Below are 19223 nucleotides of genomic sequence, written 5' to 3'. Positions count from 1 at the left end.
TGTCGAAAATTAGCTATGATGCATGATGGAGGCCTTTGCATCATTGACTTTCACGAGCTCTGTCCCCGTGCAGTTCCTGTGACCACAAGCTTCTTTCTCCTCATCTGCTGCTCCGATCGGTGCCTGTCCTTTTATACACACAAGAGGCATGCGAACTCGCATAGAAGCCCCCCCCCCGTTTGCCCCCCGCACACACACTAGCGGTGGTGCAAAATTGCGAATTTGCGGATTATTTTGCGATTTCCCGCGAATTCCTGAACCGCTAATTCGCAAAATTCGCCCATACTTACTTATAACTCACCTAGGATGACATGGAATTTAATTATCCCCCTGGTGCAGCTTATCTCTATCTGATTCGAGAAATCTGAAAGAATCCACTCACCACCTATTTCTAATATGTCTAAACCTCTGACTTGTGGAATTTATTGGGTCTCCACTGTTCAATCTATATAATTCCCAGTTAGTCTTACTCATACAGTACTTTGGTTTCTTGCTGATATCTTGCGCATATTGATACCCAAACATCACTTCCCTCAGTGGCCATCTGGTCTTTACCCAAGAATATGTTTGGACTTGTATGCTAACAGTTGATTTCTGAATGAAGACAAGTTCATTAAAACCTTACAGTGACAAATCAAGGGTTCTCATTTTTAGAGGATCTCATACCATATGGTGTTCTCTTTGGTGGCTGGTGGAGCTGGGTCAATTGCCCACATTGGTAGAGTCAGCAAAAAAATCTTGTATTCATTTTCTGGCATCTTCTCTTTTTTTTCGGAACATATTAACCATGTTTCATCCACTTGCTTTTACTATATCAATAAGCAACACACAATCATCCCTTTTCCCCCTCTCACTACAGTAAAGCTGTTGTGCAGTCAGTTATCTTCTCACTAGATTATGCAAAGGCCCTCTCTCTTAGGCTGCCCACCTTTTAGCATTCAGTACTCTTCAAATCATTCAGGACAGTGCTTGGCTACTCATCTGAGACTGCTGCATCGCAATGCTATTTCTTTTCATCATCATGAAATCTTTATTTCAGCGATATGCCATAAAAGATACATAACATATAAAAACAATAATTCATGGTTGACAATTTCATTCAATACAGCAAAAAAAGAACAAACAAACTCAATAGTAACAAAGGGATGCAGTGTGGGAAGCAAAGATTGTTACAAATATAAAAGAACCCAACTTATCCATGAAGCGGTAGCTACATATCACATTCATGTATGGGTTGCATTAATTAAAAACCTTCGCTTGCGCCACATTGCTACCAAGAATTGCGAGACGGAAAAAACGATTGTTCAAGTTGTGTTTGTTTTAAAATCTCTAAAAGCATGCATACAGTGATTAAAACCCAAATTCTTACACAGGGGTACAAGCCAGTACTTCCTGGGCTTACTGTAAACTGCTCAAATCACCAGGTAGGGAGGAGGAAAAATTGTTTGTCCACTCAGTTTCCTCGTATAAATACTCAAAATCAAAAAGAAGGGGGGGAATGGACAACTTGTAACTGCGTTACCAAGGTTTTCTATCCTTCTTAAAAAAAACATTTACACGCATTGTGGGAATGGTTGCGGTATATCTTGGTTCTCCGCTTTCACTAATGCGTTATTGCATCATCATTGGGTTTTTATTTTGTTGTATGCAAGCCTCAAGCCTGAGGCAACCACTGGAAGACGCAGCAGTGTCCAGGGATAGATGTTACACCACATACAAATAAAAAGTGAGTAAAAAACACATTCATCCAGAACGGTTTTATTAGGGATATGGATGAGAAGTGTTATTAAAAATAAAGGGTATATTTGTGGGCCGTGTTACTTGGACCTCTATACCTCTGTTCAAAATAAGTCGACATGTTTCTGCCCCATTATGCCCAGTCGGGTCTATGGGGCATTCATCAGGACGGAAAGAGATAGTACTCACACGATTTGTGTAGTAAGTAAAGTGGGTTTTGTGTTCCACTGTGTTTCTTGGGCAGGTTAAATTATACCTGTAGTTTGTGAAACATAAAAAGCAAATGCAAAAGCAATATACACATACAACACGTAATTAAACATTACTACTTGCTCCATTTGAGCAGTTTTTATAAGGTTATTTTTGACTGGAAAGTAATAGGGGAAGGTTAGGACAATTATGATTAGAAGGACACTGTTTTACGATCTCAAAATGAGCAAGTTACTCTGTGTTCATCAAGTTAGATATCAAGTCTGGATCAGTGTAGGCATATGTTAAGTAAGTCACCCTTTAACTGTGAATTATTATGTAAAATAACATCCGTTATTAAAAGTGATCCGTAAACACTTAATTCTAAACACATTTACTGCAGTTCTCTATTTACCTCTTGTGCCTTAATTGCGTGCGTCATCGAGGGGGGTGGAAACTTTATTCCAGAGTTGTAGTAAAGTAGGGAAGGGCGGTCATTACTTAGATTTGCTCACGTACCTTAGGACTTCTGCCACTCGTGTGGACTTGGGGTGAATCTTACCCGCTCACGACGTGTAGCCTCCTTGTGCTGGCTCTGCCTCCGGGAGTGAAGAGCACTTCCATTCTCGCTCTTTTCTATTGCGGTGGTGGCATAGACAAAGAGGTAGGACTACTGGGACGACTTTCGATTATTCAAATTGCAAATCGTCCCAGTTTTTTAAATATAAACGTTAAACCTTGAAGAGACGAAATTGTGTGTCCACAGATAGGTACATATTTAAAAATAAAAATAAAAATCAATTAAGGATTATCGCAACTAATATTTCATATCCTTATGAAAAACACCAAGAAATGGAAGAAAGACTATGTGCTATGCGGATTGGTCTCTTTGACAAATATTGAGCATTAAATTGTCCTATCCTCATGATTCATTATTCTCAATTCACGAGTAAAAATAGAAGCCATCACGCTTCATGGTTTCATGTGTAGGGAGTTTACAGTTATTTACAAAAAACTCACTGTCTCTATCATCATCTATCGTGTGGTAAGACAGATGTCTTAGATTCTTTTATTAAAAAGGTGATGTCCCGTGTTGCTAGTTTTTCTTAATTTTTATTAATGGGATAACCATAGCTGATGTCTAGCCTCCTTTCAGTTTATATAGGAAAAAGTTTCATTGCTTATTTGTTAAAATTGGTGCCAGGGTACATCATCATTAAGCCCAACAACGTTCGTTTTCAGACGATCTACCCATCTTTGTTCTTTTTCCAACAAAACTTTTACTGCTTTGTGTGTTTTGTTCTGCAACATTTCTATTACTGTCCATCGTAGATCTTCTGCTTTGTGATGTTGTTCTAAAAAATGAGTACTCATCTTATCATTTCGGTCCTGCATGAATATCCCCATAGTTCCCCGCCATAGACATTCGCACATTATAAACCTCCAAAGGCTGGGCAACCGGTTTATTAGAGGAAGTATTAGATAGTTTCAAAATACCGCCAACGAGTTGGGACAGTTTTAGTTGAGACTTGATTTGCTGGGGCCCCCACGTCAGATTCTCATTAAGGGTAACCCCCAGATAATCATAAGTCGAAACCCTTTCCAGGCTTAATGCGCCTAGTCTTGGATTTGGACGGGTGGTTACTGGGGGGTTGAAAATCATAAACTTAATTTTAAGCGAGTTGATCTCCAAACCCCTCAGTCTTCAAAAGTCCTCAAAACCGTCCAAAATGCACTGGATCCCCATAGGGGACTTAGAAAGCAAGAGGGTGTCGTCGGCAAACATAATGGCGGGGACCCTACTGCCAGCCAACTTTGGGGCATCATTATTCTGTAGTCCGTTCAAGTACGAGATTACCCCGTTGACATAGAGGCAAAACAGGGTCAGTGCGAGCACACAGCCCTGCCTTACCCCCCTGCCAACAGGAAATCTCGAAGACAATGCACCATTTTACCCACATCTGACTTGGGCGAAATTCACGTCATGGAGCCTCATCAATATTGTCAGGAGTGGGACTGGTATGCACAGTTTGAGGAGGACAATCCATAGTTTTGTCCGTGGGACTAGATCAAAAGTCGGGCGGAGGTCGACAAACACCATATAGAGGCTGCCACCTTCTATATTTACTGTTTTCCGAAACAATAAAGAAAGACGAAAGATTTGGTCCATAGTAGAGGTGTTCTTCCGAAACCCTGCTTGGTAAGGACTAAGGATTGTGTGCTCCTCCATCCAATCCTGCAATCGGTCCAGGATTAACCTGGCAAAGATCTTCTGGAGGACATCTATGAGGCTGATGGGCCTGTAGTTGGCTGGGAGCAGAGGAGAACCCTTTTTGAAAATAGGAACTATCTCCTCACCCAGCCAAGTGCAGGGCACCGCCATACCTCCCAGGACCGCATTAAAAAGGATCAGGAAATATGGCCCCCATATCCTCGGTTCCTGCCTAAAAAGGTCACCTGGGAGTTTGTCTAAGCCTGGGGCTTTACCCATGGCCAATTTTGAAATTGCATTCCATACTTCGGTGAGTGTAAAATCAGCCTCCAACTCTTGGTGTGAATTGAAAGCTGGATGTACCATTACAGATTCATGAACATCTAGCTGGTCCTCGTTTTGGTACAAAGCCCGAAAGTGGTTTTCCCAGGCTTCAGGTGCTATATTCGATTCAATGGCCGGTTTTGGTTCTCCCAAACCATTATTTACTATTGCCCAAAATTCCCGGGGATCTTTGTTTATTAGCGCAATAGATAGGTTAGCCCACTTCTCATAGTCCCATTCCTCCTTTGCACATTTTGTCATGTCCTTATAATGTGTTCTCCTGGCTTTAATTTCAGTTTTATCAGTATTGTCTTTTAGGGCCTGTACTAATTCAGACTTAGCCCTCCTACAAGCTGCGTTGTACCATGAGTGCTGCCTAGCTCTTATGCTCTTCTTTGTTCGCAGAGGATTGAATACCTCCGCGAAGTTGGATACTAGGTCCGAATGAAGCGCCTGCATTTTGGTAAAATGGTCTGAAAGTACTGGTTGCGTAATTAACACCTCTACCTCAGTAAATATAGGTTCAATCCTGGTATAAAGTTTACAGAGTTCTTCCGGGTGATCAGCAAGTTTGTTCCATCTAACACTGCGCCTGTCATTGGTAAGAATGAGTCTGTCGGCAGGATCCCCAGGGGCCGAAGTGCTGCTCCCACCAATGCTAAGTGGGCCCAGCTCAAGGATCAAGGGATTGTGGTCGCTCTCTGCTCGCGTAACTACATTAAGACCTATAACTAGTGGCCATAACTGTGTTTCTGCCAAGATGTAATCCAGGCGTGACATCTGGCCAGGTTTAATAAAGTACACTTTGCTGGACTGTCAGAGGGGGTGCGCCCATTACAGGCTCGTAGAGAGTGGTTTAATGTTAGAGCCGTGATCTGTATGGCTAGAGGAGACCATGCTCTTGGGGATGGGGCCTGAGTCAAAGGTATAGACCAATAATCATCTTGTGCTACTAAAACATCGTCCTTCAAACCCTCTAGTGGCTCAAAGTGATAATTCAGATCACCCTCTACCAACAGATGGATGTCACTCGGGAGGGAATGCAAGAAGTTGGACAGTTCTTCAATAGTCCTACTCTCACTGGCTATACTCAAAGGACGGGAGTAAACATTAATAAGGGCAAGCATCAAGTGAATAGCCCTAGTGAGTGCCACACATTGGACATCACTCGAGTGGGTTTCTAGTGTCGATGCAGTACATCCCAGATGAGAGCCAACCCACACGGTGAGGCCTCCCGATGGTCTGCCTCTCCCACCCCAGAGTACCGGCACATGGAATGAAGCAAACCCCTCCCGGCACTGCTCTTCGCGAGCCCATGTCTCTTGGAAGAGACACACATCGTTGTTATCCACAAAAGATCCCCAGTCAAGGCAGGACATTTTGTTTGGCAGGCCAGCCATATTCCATGACAGTATCTTGATTGTACCTGCCTTCCTTCCCGGGTCAGTACTCAGGGTCAATTCGTTCTGACCACCTTGTGAAGTTCCTATGCCAGAGAGCACGGGCCTGGCGGGCTACCTTAAGCCAGTATGGACAGCAGGAGCTTAGGTAGTATATTTAATACGCGTTCGGGGTCCCTTACAATAGGAGTTTGATGGATAGTATGGGGGCGAGGAGAACTATCTTCATCATACTTAGCCCTATGCTTGTGTTGCTAGAGGTACTTGGGCGAATCCCTCTTGTCCCCCTATGTCCTTCAACCCACTCACTCCCTCTAGGTAACCCAACAAGATCTGCATCCCTGTGCTCCAGTCAGTCACCCGTGTCCAAGCAGCTATATCTATTTTGGGTGCAAATATCAAAGGGTACAGGTGGAACTCCATGCCTCTCCCTATTACAACCCACCCCTACACAGAACCCCACCGTCTTCCAGCTCAGATAGATGTCTGGCCTTGGACGGAAGGGGCCTGGGGGATAGAAGTACGACAATGGCAGGGATTGCATTACTGACCCAAAATTTGACTGCACCCCCCCACAAATATGAGATACCGTATGGGCATCTCTAAAATGTACCAGCACACAGTCTCCCTTGATATTCTTTGCTCTGTGCCCTACCCAGGCAACCCTTCGAATTAGCAAGATTTTGCTGCTAGTATGGGCCGGGAGCGGTCTGTTTTTGCTCAACCTGTCTATGACTTTGTTTTTTAAAGACTGGTGGGATTCCTCTCTGGTGTTGAGGGGTTCGGGTACCCCGGCTAGGACCACAACATACGGACTCGATTCTGGGGGTAAATCAATTATAATTAATGTACTTAGAATATTACTTGTGTTCCCATGAAGAGCCACAGAGGGCAAGCTGGCAGGTGAAACAACAGGAACTACATGCGTTGGGCCTGACACATGTTCAGAGGGTGAGTCAGAAGGCATTACAGGATTATGTGGCGTGGGGCCCCCCTTTCCAGCTGAAGCTTGGGCGGAACTCACATTGGGCAACTTAACGTAGTCCATGGCCTTTATTGTAGCTTTTTCAATGTTTGTCAGTTGGTGCTCTATCCGTGAAAGTCTCAGTTCAAACGGTTGAAGTGAGGTTTGTAGTAGGATGCCCAGTTTTGCAAAGAGCGAGTCCTCCATTGTTGGCGATATTATTGCTATGTTTGACCCCCTCTTGGGTCAGTGCAATAGCCAGGGGCAGTAAGGGTGGAACTGTTCCACTACCTGTAGCCTTTACAGTCTTCGAAGCCTGGACCGATGCCCCTGGAGCAGGATTCTCAGAATATTTATCAATGTTAGGCTTTCTGCCACAGGTAGCTGCGCCACCGCGCTTCCTTTTGGGTATAGCCTCTTCCGTTCTCCCTCTTAACTGTCGGATAGTAGGATCGTCCAGTCCGCCTACTCCCTGGTTAATATCAAGGGTCATTGGAGTATTAGTCTCAGCTACTGGCAGTGGCTGCGTTTCCGTGTTTGGGGTGGATCTTCCCAGAGCCTGGATAGTATCACTGTTTGAACAGGTATCGGGCTCATCCCTAACAGATATTGGGTGGCAGCGTTCTGGTGTGCGAGCGTTCGCAAGGTGACCCAACAAAGATCTTTCGCGAGGGCAATATTGAAGAACCGGGGCTTAGGGCATGCCTGTTTCACAGAGACACAGAATACTCTCTTGGGTGTAGAAAACCACACTTTATTAGCTGCAGCTAAGCACAGTTGTCCCAGAAGTACACCAAGTAGGTTCTCAGGAGACTGCCACTTTACTCCGTGGCTCATAAACTTTTATAGCCAAAATACATCTGTACAAACATACACCCAAATGCACAAAGTGTTAGTCAATCAGAAGAGTTCGAAAACAAGGTGTTGTGCAACCAGAATGCTCTCTGCTTACATATTGTGTGTTATCCAGCCCTCAGAATTAATCAATACTGGTACCCATAGTTCAGTGTTGCAATGGCAGGACATGTCTGTATGCTTCAAAAGAAAGGTTGTGAAATAGGAAAACACAAGGAGAGAATAGCGAAGGCCAAAAAGATAAGATAGGCAAGAGAAGAATACTAAAGGCTAACAGATAGTTGATACAGGGATTAGGTAGTCCAGACAAGGATTAGTTAGGCCGGCTAGTGTCTGAGATTGGTTTCAAAACAAGGACGGAGGGGTTTTCGACACGTTGCAGTCCAAAAGGGCAGAGATACTTCGTTCATCGAGCAGCCTGTGTAAAGGCAACACAAAATGGCGAGGAATGTAAGATGGAGTCGAAATTAAAGAACCTCAATATCTTGCAAAATCCGACGCTCAAACAAGGTTATCTCATGGTCCAGTAATGAGTTTGCCCTCAAAATAAAATTGTCCAGGGTCCCAGCAACATGACCTCCCGTTGTAATTTTTTTACTCCTACTTTCACGGCCCGCAATTACACTGGTACAGATATAAAAGTTGGTGCAGGTATGTACACAAAGCAATACGTCCTACCGTGTACAAGCAGGCGTTAGAGGGCTGGCCCGGTCCTGTCTCCCCTGGGTTACAACGGGCTTAAACGGGCCCGCCCTTGGCACGGGCTTGGCCCGGCGCTCGCCCGCGCGCGTCCCAAGTAGCTGGGGCCGTGAGGAGTCAAGTAGCGGCAGCGGCGTGGGAGTGGCGGCACAGGTGTGCAGGCTGCAGGGTCTCCTGGGCTCTATAGTTCCCCCAAACAAAAGTCTCCTCACTCCTCTTGCCACAAGCGGCACCTTTCTGCTGTCTGCTGTGTTTTTGGTTTGAAACCCTACATCTGTAGGGCACTTTCCATATGTCACTGTGCACTGCATTAAAACAGTTCTTTCTTTTTATAGCACTCTGCAATGTTAATTCCAGAATCCTATACTCTGTGCCATCCAAACTCCTGTGCCATCCTAAAATGTAAGACGGCCCTGATTGGAGACAGATCCTTCTCCTTTCTAGTTGTGCTGGACTCCCCCTCTGGAGCTATGGCGTGACTCCAATCATTTGGAAAAACACTTAAAACTGTCCTTTCTCCACATTAGTAAAGTCTACAACTCTCCTTTGGAGCTCTCTGGGTGCCAGAATGCCCAATTTGCAAATCCTTTTCATTCATCCCATTCAAGAGAACAATAACTAAGTTCAATTCATTTAATGTATTTCCACTTATTAGACATTTATGAATAATGTACTTATTTTATTAGGATTATTAATGCTATTTCTAACCATTTTACATACTTCCAAACTAAGTAAGTAGCTTCTTGCAAAGCGGCTTCAAACAATGCCGTATAATTAATGTCCAATTGATATTACCTCCGATGAGGTCACTTCCTGTCAGGTTAAATCTTATGCAAATTATAGGGTCCTCGCCTGTTCCTATTCTGCCCGGGCCCCACAAATCCTTGGACCAGCCCTGGGTCCACCCTCAGTCACTGAATTGGCTTGCTTTACATGAAAGGCAAACCTCACCCAAGCCATGCTGCACAATGCGGCAAAAAAAAAAAAAGAAATGGAGTCGCCCGGAGGCAACAAAACAAACAGGGGCAATGCCCCAATGAAGGCACCATCACTGTACAGTGGTGACTGGTGGATTTTAAAAGTGGTGTGGCTTTTGTTTTTAGATAGGAGTTTAATGCACGAGCATGTACGAACTGAGAATGAAGGGTGTGGTAGGATTCTCCCCCAGTAAGAAAAGTTTGGAAAAAATGGATTCAAATGATTAATTTGACAACATACATTTGTAGTACTTCACTACCTAGAGGCTTATAATCACTCCTCGAGTGTCTGCCCCAATCCCTCCAACAATAGAATCATCCCAGATCTCTCTACATAATGAAGTCGCCATCCTGGCCTAAGTGTCCCAAGAGTAAGTCGATGCTACACACAAGTCCTCCCATCAATCGATCCACAGATTCATTCATCCAGGGCTAATTACACTCCAGTGACAGTAAGAGAGAACATTATCCACTCTGTGGTGAACTGACGACTGTCAACATCACACCATTCCATCTGCAGGGGTGTCTTAGTTATTGAGGCCTGCTGTAGCAACAGAGCATGGGATGCTCACGTTTCATGCTCGTCTACAGCTACCTCAATGGACAGTGCATCAGAGTTCTTTTGTTTTGTTCTGATTGCCACAGACAATTCTTCATTCATTTATACTTTCACCTATCCCCTCATTCGGTTATTTCCTCAAAAGTTCCTCCAACATACACACACACTCTAATCCCGTAATGTAAGTTATCAGACTTTACAAAACATTGTCTTAACACGATGCAGTCTACAGAACCTTTCTGCACAAACAGTTTATTTATTGAAATCGCTTATCAACTTTCTCTAACAGAAGCTATGCTCAAATAACACATGTGCTTACAGTGCCTTTCAATGAGAGACATCATGAGGCACATGAGGTGCCTTTATGCCTTAAATGTTTGATTATGAGATGTGATAAGGCACCTGATGCAGTTCTGTCCCTTTCCTTGTGCATTTAGACTTTGTGATATCAATGCACAGTAGGCTGCTCTGTCTCTTCCCTTTGAAAGATGACATCCTGTTGGATCCAACTCCAAGCAGAAGTCAGCGGCAGAGGAACATTCTAGTCTAAAAAACCCTATTATTCATGTGAATTTTTAGAGATGCAGCAATGTGTACAGATACGCCTTTTAGAGTTGGGTTGTTTAAAGTCTTAATTAATACATGGGATACTTCTCTGACACCTTTCTGTGCTTTTAGAATATTATGCTTGAAGGTGAGATGTGATATAATGAATGTGAGTATACTCTGTGCCTGTCTGTGTAGTGTAGTTCCTATATTCCCAATAGGCTCTGCGCATTGGAATAACATAAACGGTAGTTTAGACGTAGGACTGAGGTCGACTAGGTCTCTACTGAATATGTTAGACTTAATTAGGTATGCCAGCTAGCTCAGAGGTCACTAGAAACTTTCTCGAATGAACAGGGAGGAGTTAACTTCCCTGATTAGACAAGAAGGGATTAGTTTCTGACAACCTCATAAACATGACAACTTTGCTCCCTCCAAAATAAGGAGTATATCTCCAGAGTCGTGTGAAAACAATAGATAGCTATTTCACTCAGTCAATCGTGCATGCTTAGTTTCATCAGAGTGCAGAAAAATAGAGAGGCGGGCGTTTTCAGTAAAAGTTGTTATTTATTGAGCTGTCTTCTTTCTCATGCAAGAGAAATGAATTGCCACAATTGCAACACTTATCATAAAGTAAAGTGCGTACAGTAAAAGGAGTATTATGAAATAATTCTGTAAAAGCATTGTTATGGTTTCAAAGCCATATGATACTTAAAACGGATAAAATATATACAATACATACAATGATAAAAGTTGACTAAACGTACTCAACTGGTGCTTCTAAAATACGCCTACCCCGGTGTACCTAACCTAAGCCTAGTACGTGGGAAGGAGTAAGTGAGCTGCAGTTTAAGTTAAGTTAGTTTTGCCAAGAATCTGAGTCAAGAATTCTCTAAGGATCTAATCAGCTCCGTACCTTGGTTTTAGAATGAAGGAGGTCTTGTATCTCGTTCTCAGGACTCGATCTTCCAGTAACCCGCAAGGGTGACTGGAAACACTGGAGCTGGATTTTCTCGGCAGGAGAAAAGACAGCGTCTCTCTCATTGCGTCAGATGGGAGGGTCGGCTTCCTTCGGCACTCACATCAGCTGAGCTTTGGGTAAGTAGATAGCCGCTCTGCTCCAAACCACCGTGTGTTGCTTAAGGCAAATGCTGGTATATTTATACCTGGAAGGTGCCGTGTTTGACGTAAGGTTGGACATAAGACGTCACTAAGAACTGTCACTAAGAACTGGCAGTTCTTATAGGACTCTCAGGAGTTCTAGGACAAATCAAAACAAAAGCAGGGGGAATTCCCGGGCTGCTGGAGGTTTGGTTTGTTTAAAGAACGCGTTGTACTTTCTAGGAGTCTAGGGAAGTAGCCTTGCCGTATTTGGACTGCATTGGCTATGACTAAATATGGATATGATTCTTATGCCTTTATAAAGATATGATTTGGACTCTCAGGAGTTCTAGGACAAATCAAAACAAAAGCAGGGGGAATTCCCGGGCTGCTGGAGGTTTGGTTTGTTTAAAGAACGTGTTGTACTTTCTAGGAGTCTAGAGAAGTAGCCTTGCCGTATTTGGACTGCATTGGCTATGACTAAATATGGATATGATTCTTATGCCTTTAGAAGGATATGATTTGTTATAACCACATAAGGGCATAAATCGGGAATATTTAATTAGGGTCCTAGATACGTTCACAACATCTGTACAGTTATATTGTCTAATTATGTGTTTGTGTCTCCTTCTCGTCCCTATTGGTGAGAAGGTCGTACTGTATGCAGTGATGTAATAATGCAAGTGCGGTTCTTCGGTCCACTTTGGTCTGCTGTTGCATAGCAGAGTGACACCATCTCACAAACCTCATGCATGGAAACAAGCGTTCTCCATTGCATTATTCAGACTATGCCTGGGTCTTACACGAACCGCCAATAAGCAGTTGACATGACGGGGGCGATGCACATTAGATGCTTCAATCAGTAAGATAGGCATGACCGATGACCCTTTTAGATACTGTAGAGTTCTAATGTATGTCATCTTAGAATGTGAGGCTGTCATGGGGAGAATGTTGAGAGAGGTACACGGAGCCGGTGAAGATGGTTGCTCTGCTGCTGGCTCCTGTTGGTGAATGTTTAAGATGTCTTTCTTCCCTACAATAAATCTTCTCATCGGATCCACTTTGTCTGCCTCGTTACTACAGATACCACATAAGAGTGAGATTCCTATCCCAGGTAAGAGGGCTGGGCACTAGGAGTGAGAGGCCAATCACTGCAATGTCCTTCACCAGGTCTTAAGCTGGGATAAATGCAATAAAGCAACTAGAGTCTCTCCTCTCGTCTAGGGGTGACAGGAGTGAAAAGCAATAAATTACTCTGGAGGACAGTGGCGTTGGCTAGCTGCCATATCCCTACTGCACACAAGGAATGTGCCTCTTTAAAAAATACCTAATTTTCACACTAAACATGGCTATGTTTTGAAAGTATTGGACTCTGGTACCACTGTACCTGCTGCCCCATTGAAATCTGGAGTAAATGATCAAATGTGCACTCTCTGTCTCATGAAAAGAAAGAGAATGATTTCTGTAAGTGCCTAAGATCAAGTCACAAGAACTCTGGTCACAATAGATTTTGAAGGCCAGTGGTCTAAGAACACTGGCCTTCTAAATCTACTATTATTACCTTCTAGCCCGCCGTAGAGGGTTATACCGGCTATTAAAGGCCCTCTCCAGCTTTAAAGGCCCGAGCCGAAGGCGAGGGCCTTTAACAAGGGAGAGGGACTTTAATAGCCGGTATACCCCAACTACGAAGGGCTATAAGGCTATTAGAACATTCTGCCACTAAGGGCAGAATGTTCTAACAAAAAAAAAAGCCTTATGGAAGCGTGAGGGGATTGGAATCCCCTCAGGCTCCCTGAAGCCTTTGTTCACAGCCAGAGCTATGAACAAAGAAACATTGGAATGTTGGAGCTCCAGGCTTATACCAGCCATTATAAGCCCGGAGCACTCCATTGTTTTCTACGGAGCTCCCAACATTCCAATGTTCTAATATAGCCTTATAGCCCGCCCTATCGGCTATACCGGCTATTAAAGGCCCGCTGAATCCTTTAAGGCCCGAGCCGAAGGCAAGGGACTTTAACGAGACAGCAAGACTTTAATAGCCGGTATAGCCCTGCTACGAAGGGCTACAAGGCTATTAGAACATTCTGGCACTAGAGGGCAGAATGTTCTAACAAATTAAACAAAGGGTTCTCGAAGCTCGAGGGGATATAAATCCCCTCGAGCTTCGAGAAGCCTTTGAAGAACATTAGAATGTTGCTCTGCTGGCCTTTACCGGCCTGTAGAAGCAGGGAGCACTCCATTGTCTACAATGGAGCTCCCAACATTCCAATGTTGTAATATTTCTTATCTGACTTCTGTTTCTTCATATTTGACTGTGCTGAGTGTGACCCAACCTCACTCCACATGCTATTGCTGTTTCAGTCATACACGTCTGCTAGTGCATATTTAATACGTTCTTAGGTTTAGGTCCTGCACTGAGCCCAATCAGCCGCATCTCGTTCAATGAGGAAACCGTACAGCACAACGTTTTCCATGTACTGCTGGTTTGTAGTGCTGCTGTGCTGTAACCCACGAACAAAGGAATGTAATCCACAATACATAGCCATTACAATACAACACAATCTTGGTTTAACTTGCATGACTCTAAAGCACACTGCTTAGTTTCCAGTCAGCCTTTTCTTTCCTCAGAAAGGCCTCTCCTGTCTAGCCCTCACAACCCTGGCCCAGCATGAGGCTGCTCGAGTCGGCAGCTCACACACCCCCCAGCATGGGATCTCACCTTTGTTACGGCTAGAAATGCAAGAACACCAGGAGAAAGGAGAGATGTGTGCGTCCATCGTCAGCCCCTAACTAAATATTGACAAGGAGTTATTTAATGCTCACTGTTGGCAGCCAGGGGCTGGGACCCAGAAGGGAAGCTCGGCCAGCAGTCTACCTACTACAAAGAGGTAAAAGATTGCAAATGGGGGGCGTGGCCAAGATGGCGACGGAGTGAGACGCTCTTTCGAGTCCCTCCGGCGCCGAACCCATCTTAGCTTTGTTTAGCATAGTTTGCGGCGGGCTATCTGCCTCCCAGAGGCCAGCGGTGGACCCCAGAGCGGAGGGGTAGAGTCCGGTGCTGCCGGCGGGATCGGAGGTCGCCTGGAGCGGTCGGTGGAGCAGCGGCGGACTGCGGCCCTGTGAGCCTCGGCCTTGTGTGGAAGAGGGGCCGGACCTCCTGCTCTGCGGCGGCGCGGAGAAGACACCAGCGGAGAGCCTCGACGGACTCGGGGCTCTCGGCTCCCGTCCTGCCGCTTGCCGGAGCTTGCGCACACCTCAGGGGAGGAACGGGTGCATTGGGAGCCCCACGAAAGCCGGAGGACAAGCGCCGGTGGGACAAACCGGCTGGAACCAGCGAGCGTGGCGGCCGCGGTGCTGCTCCCACGTCGCCTCTGCTTGCCCTCTTGAATGGGCTGCCCAGCCGGAATTACTCACTCGACAGGGTCATGTTGTTGCCCCCTGGACAGCGTGGTTGAGGTGAGCGATGCCCTCTGGCTGGCGGGGGCATAGGGGGGAACTGCGGAGATTTGGCGCTCCGAGGCCCAGAGATCCCCGGCCTGTGGTGACTGAGGGGCCCGGGCTCCCTGATTCGAGGTGGCGGTGAGGACCCGTTGAAGGGGGGCCGCGGGGGACTAAACGCTTGGCATCCTGCTATCTCGGGCTGACGCCTGCGGGGGAGCTGCACGGGGAGCCGACTGGACAATTGGGGGCTGCAACTTCGAAGGGCCGGAATCAGCAAGCACAGTACTTACTCACTTCACTCCCCCCAGTCTCTGACTTGACCGGGTGATTGGAGCAGCCTTGCACCACTCCTGGATCTCCCTGCATGAGCTGAACTTGGGGGCCCATGGCAGTCGACCCCCCATTTGGGAGCAGCAGGTGGACGGACGGAGACGTCGCACAGGTACCTCCTGGGGCGAGGGTCCTAGCGGTAATCCCTGGAGGGGAGAAAGGAGATTTGACCCCCGATAGAGCTGGCTGGTGGGGGTGCTTTACGGACTGCTGTCTCAACGGGGGCGACGGGGTGCAGGCAACCGCATTGACGCCCTTTGGCCACTGGACGTGCACGGTCGCCCTGCCTTCCCGCCGAAGCGGGAATCCCACGATGTCCAACACGCTGCGCAAAGGGAGGCCTGGGAAAGATGGCGCATCAAAATCTTCTCAGCAGCCGGCTTCTGCCGGAGCCAGTGGGTCGTCCAAGCAATCGGATGATGAGGTCCCTGCTACCAAGGCCTTTATGACTGAGCTCTTCACCTCTATTAAAGAGGACATCTCAGAGCTTCGCCCTCAATTGGCATCGGACCTCCGGGAAGTGCGGAGAGATGTAGATGGCATTGGAGAACGTGTGGCGACGCTGGAGGATCATGACTTGAGCGTGGCGAACGATGTCCACCAGTTACAGCAAGACGTCATCCGGCTCACGGAACAAAATTTGGACCTCCAGGCCCACTCGGAAGACCTGGAGAACCGTTCCCGGCGGAACAACATCCGCATCCGTGCGGTGCCGTGGGACAGAGAGGCAGGGGACTTGCGTGGATATGTCCAGGTGCTATTCCTGCAGATTCTGGACGAGGAGGATATACAGTACATCAGAATGGATAGAGTCCATAGAGTCGGTCTGCCCAGGCGAGGAGGGGGGCCCCCTCCAGATATTCTCGTTTGTGTACACGACTTCCAATTAAAGGAACGCATCCTGCGGAAGGCTAGAGCCCTCCCATCTTTGCAGTTCAGGGAACACCGTCCGCCACTTTACGAGGATCTGGCAGCATCGACACTCCAGAAGAGACGGGAGTTCCGTCCGGTGACCTCCTTTCTGCGGGAACGCAACATCTCCTACTCGTGGGGTCATCCCTTCCGCATCATATGTCGATGGCAAAACAGACTGGCGCAGATTCGCTCTCTTCAGGCGGCGAAAGATCTTTTGGGCCTGGATGACGTCGCCCCATCGCAGGAGGCGAACATCTCACCATCGCGGAGGCGTCGTCGGTCCTCCACCTGGCACAGATTGGGTCCGTCCCCGGACCGAAGACGGCCAGATCGTACTGCTAGCTTGCAGGAAAGGGGAGATGCGGTAGCATCGGTGGCCTCAGCAACGTTGGCAGATTCCCAACAAAGTTCTGGAGCGGCATGATCCTTGAACCGCTGGTGGTTTGGTGCCGGAGGGGCACAGGATCTCAGGTCCCGTGGGTTTGGTTGGACTTTTGGAGACGACACCCCGGACCGTGGCCCTGGGGGACGCAGCGTTGGTCCCCCAACCCCAGTCTAGGGGGGCCCTTACGGACTATGGTATACTGGAACTGCTAAGTACAATGTTCAGGTTCAGTGCACTGTTATTTTTTCTTGTTCTCCTGTTTGCAGGGTGGGTGGGGGGTGGGGCACCTTGGGGGTGGACGGCGCGGGGGGGCGTTGGGGCTCGGGGTGGGGGGGAGGGGGTGGTGGCGACCAATGGATGTTTGGGGTGTGTGTTGTTCCCTCTGGAGGATTGCTGAGCGGGCCTTTGTTGAAGGTGCTTTTGTTCAGGTGATATCCATGACCTTTGCTCTGCTAGGGATCCTATGCGTACTACTGAGTGTCTGGACTTTCGGGGCCCTTGGAGCTTGGGGCCTGTGGTGGGAGAGGAGGGGTGGGAGTTGGGCGGAGGTACTCAAGGGTGGGACTGGACCTTGGAGGGAGGCATGGACGTTGGGGAGAGTCAGGGGGCGGGACCAGGTCATCCTAACGAGCACACAGCACTGGGGATTTGTGACTCATTATGCCTGTTAGTGTTGGCACTTGGAATGTGCCAACATTAACAGGCATCATCTTGATGTGGTGGGCCTCCAGGAGAGTCATCTAGCTAGGAAAGACGAATTTAGGCTCCGGCACAGACACTTCCCTCTCATCTATAGGGCGTCTGTGTCCACCAAGCATAGGGGGGTGGCTCTCCTGTTTCGGGCGTCCTTTCACTTTCAACCTGTGGGGGTGAGTGGAGATAAGGAGGGCCGTTGGCTGATGGTGAAGGGGTCGTTGTATGGTCGATTGTGTACCTTTGTGGTGGTGTATGCTCCCAATGCTAGACAGAATAGCTTTCTACAAGAATTGTTGGACAGGGTGGGGGACTTTGTGGAGGGGCATTTGTTCCTTTTGGGGGACTTTAACATGGTGTGGGACAAAGACCTGGATAGCTCATGTGCACAGAGGGCGGAGGCTGGGGTCTTCTCCAATTAAAAGCAGCGACAGGTGGGTGATCTGAGGTTGATTGATGGCTGGCGTTTGTTGCATCCCCAGACCAGGGATTACACCTTCTTCTCACACGTCCATCGCTCCTACTCTCGCATAGACCATATCTTCGTGAGCCAGGCTCTTAGAGGCGATGTCCGTGTCTCCAGCGTCTTTCCACTTTCCGTGCCGGATCATAACCTGGTGGTTCTCGGGTTACACTGGTCGGTGGGGGTGGGGGGCGGTTGGCGGAAGTGGTACTTTCTGGCAGCACTGGTAAGGGATGATGTCTCCTGCAAGTAGCTGTGGAAGGCCATTGGGGAATTCCTGGCTCTTAACCCGCCGTCAGACACCTCAGTGTACAACACCTGGGACGCCTGCAAGGCCTCGCTCCGGGGCACCTGCTTGGGCCTCAATGCGAACCTCAACAAATTAAGGAGGAAGGAGCGTGAGGACCTGGAGGCGGAACTCGCTGTATTGGAACAGGCGCACAAATCAAATCCGTCTAGAGTGACCCTCCGACCTCTAACTGCGGTGCGGGGGAAGCTGAGGGCCCACTACAACAATCGGGCGGAATTCACTCTCTTGCGTCTGCCGTGTGTCTCCTACTCACAGGGGAACAAGGTGGGGCGGCACTTGGCCCGGCAACTCCGGGACAAGAGGGAGAGGGACTACATTGGGGGGATTCAGGACCCGACGGGGTCCGTGCAGCACCGGGATGCTGACAAGGCGAATATCTTTGGCCGCTTTTATGCCGAATCTGCGTTCTTAGACGGCCTCCCTATACCACAAGTCTCCAAAGAATGGAATGAGTTGCTGTCTGCCCCTATCTCCAGGGAGGAGGTGCTGGACGCTATCAAGGCTCTGAAGCTCCACAAAGCTCCGGGCCCAGATGGCTACACTGCCCTGTTTTATAAAACGTTTGCGTTGGAGCTGTGCGATTGTCTGGTTTCCCTTTTTAACGAGATGGCAATCGACGGGCGGACCTCTGGGACCATGGCCGAGGCCATGATTACCGTTCTTCCCAAACCGGGGAAGAACCTCACCAAGTGCTCGTCGTATCGCCCGATAGCTCTCCTCAATCTGGATGCTAAACTGTATTCCTCTATCATCGCGAGTAGGCTCCAGGACTTGATGCCCGCCCTCATTCATCCAGACCAGTCCGGATTCATAAAGGGGCGACAAACTCACGACAACTTGAGATGGGTGATCCATCTGATAGAAAAGGCCAACAGGTTTCGTATATCGGCTGTGCTGGTGGGGCTCGACGCGGAAAAAGCCTTTGACCGCGTCGACTGGGGATTCTTATATCGTACCCTGGAAGCCTTTGGTTTCTCTCCCCATTTCATAAAAATGATCAGTGCCAATTACAGCAATCCCACTTCCAGGGTGATGGTCAACGGGCATAGATCCGCCTGCTTCCCTCACTCGCGCGGGACGAGACAGGGGTGCCCTCTCTCCCCACTCCTCTTTGCTTTAAGTA

The sequence above is a fragment of the Lissotriton vulgaris genome, chromosome 2_1, assembly GCF_964263255.1.
Source record: "Lissotriton vulgaris chromosome 2_1, aLisVul1.2, whole genome shotgun sequence".
NCBI classification, from domain to species: domain Eukaryota; kingdom Metazoa; phylum Chordata; class Amphibia; order Caudata; family Salamandridae; genus Lissotriton; species Lissotriton vulgaris.
This window is presented reverse-complemented; position numbering follows the sequence as displayed.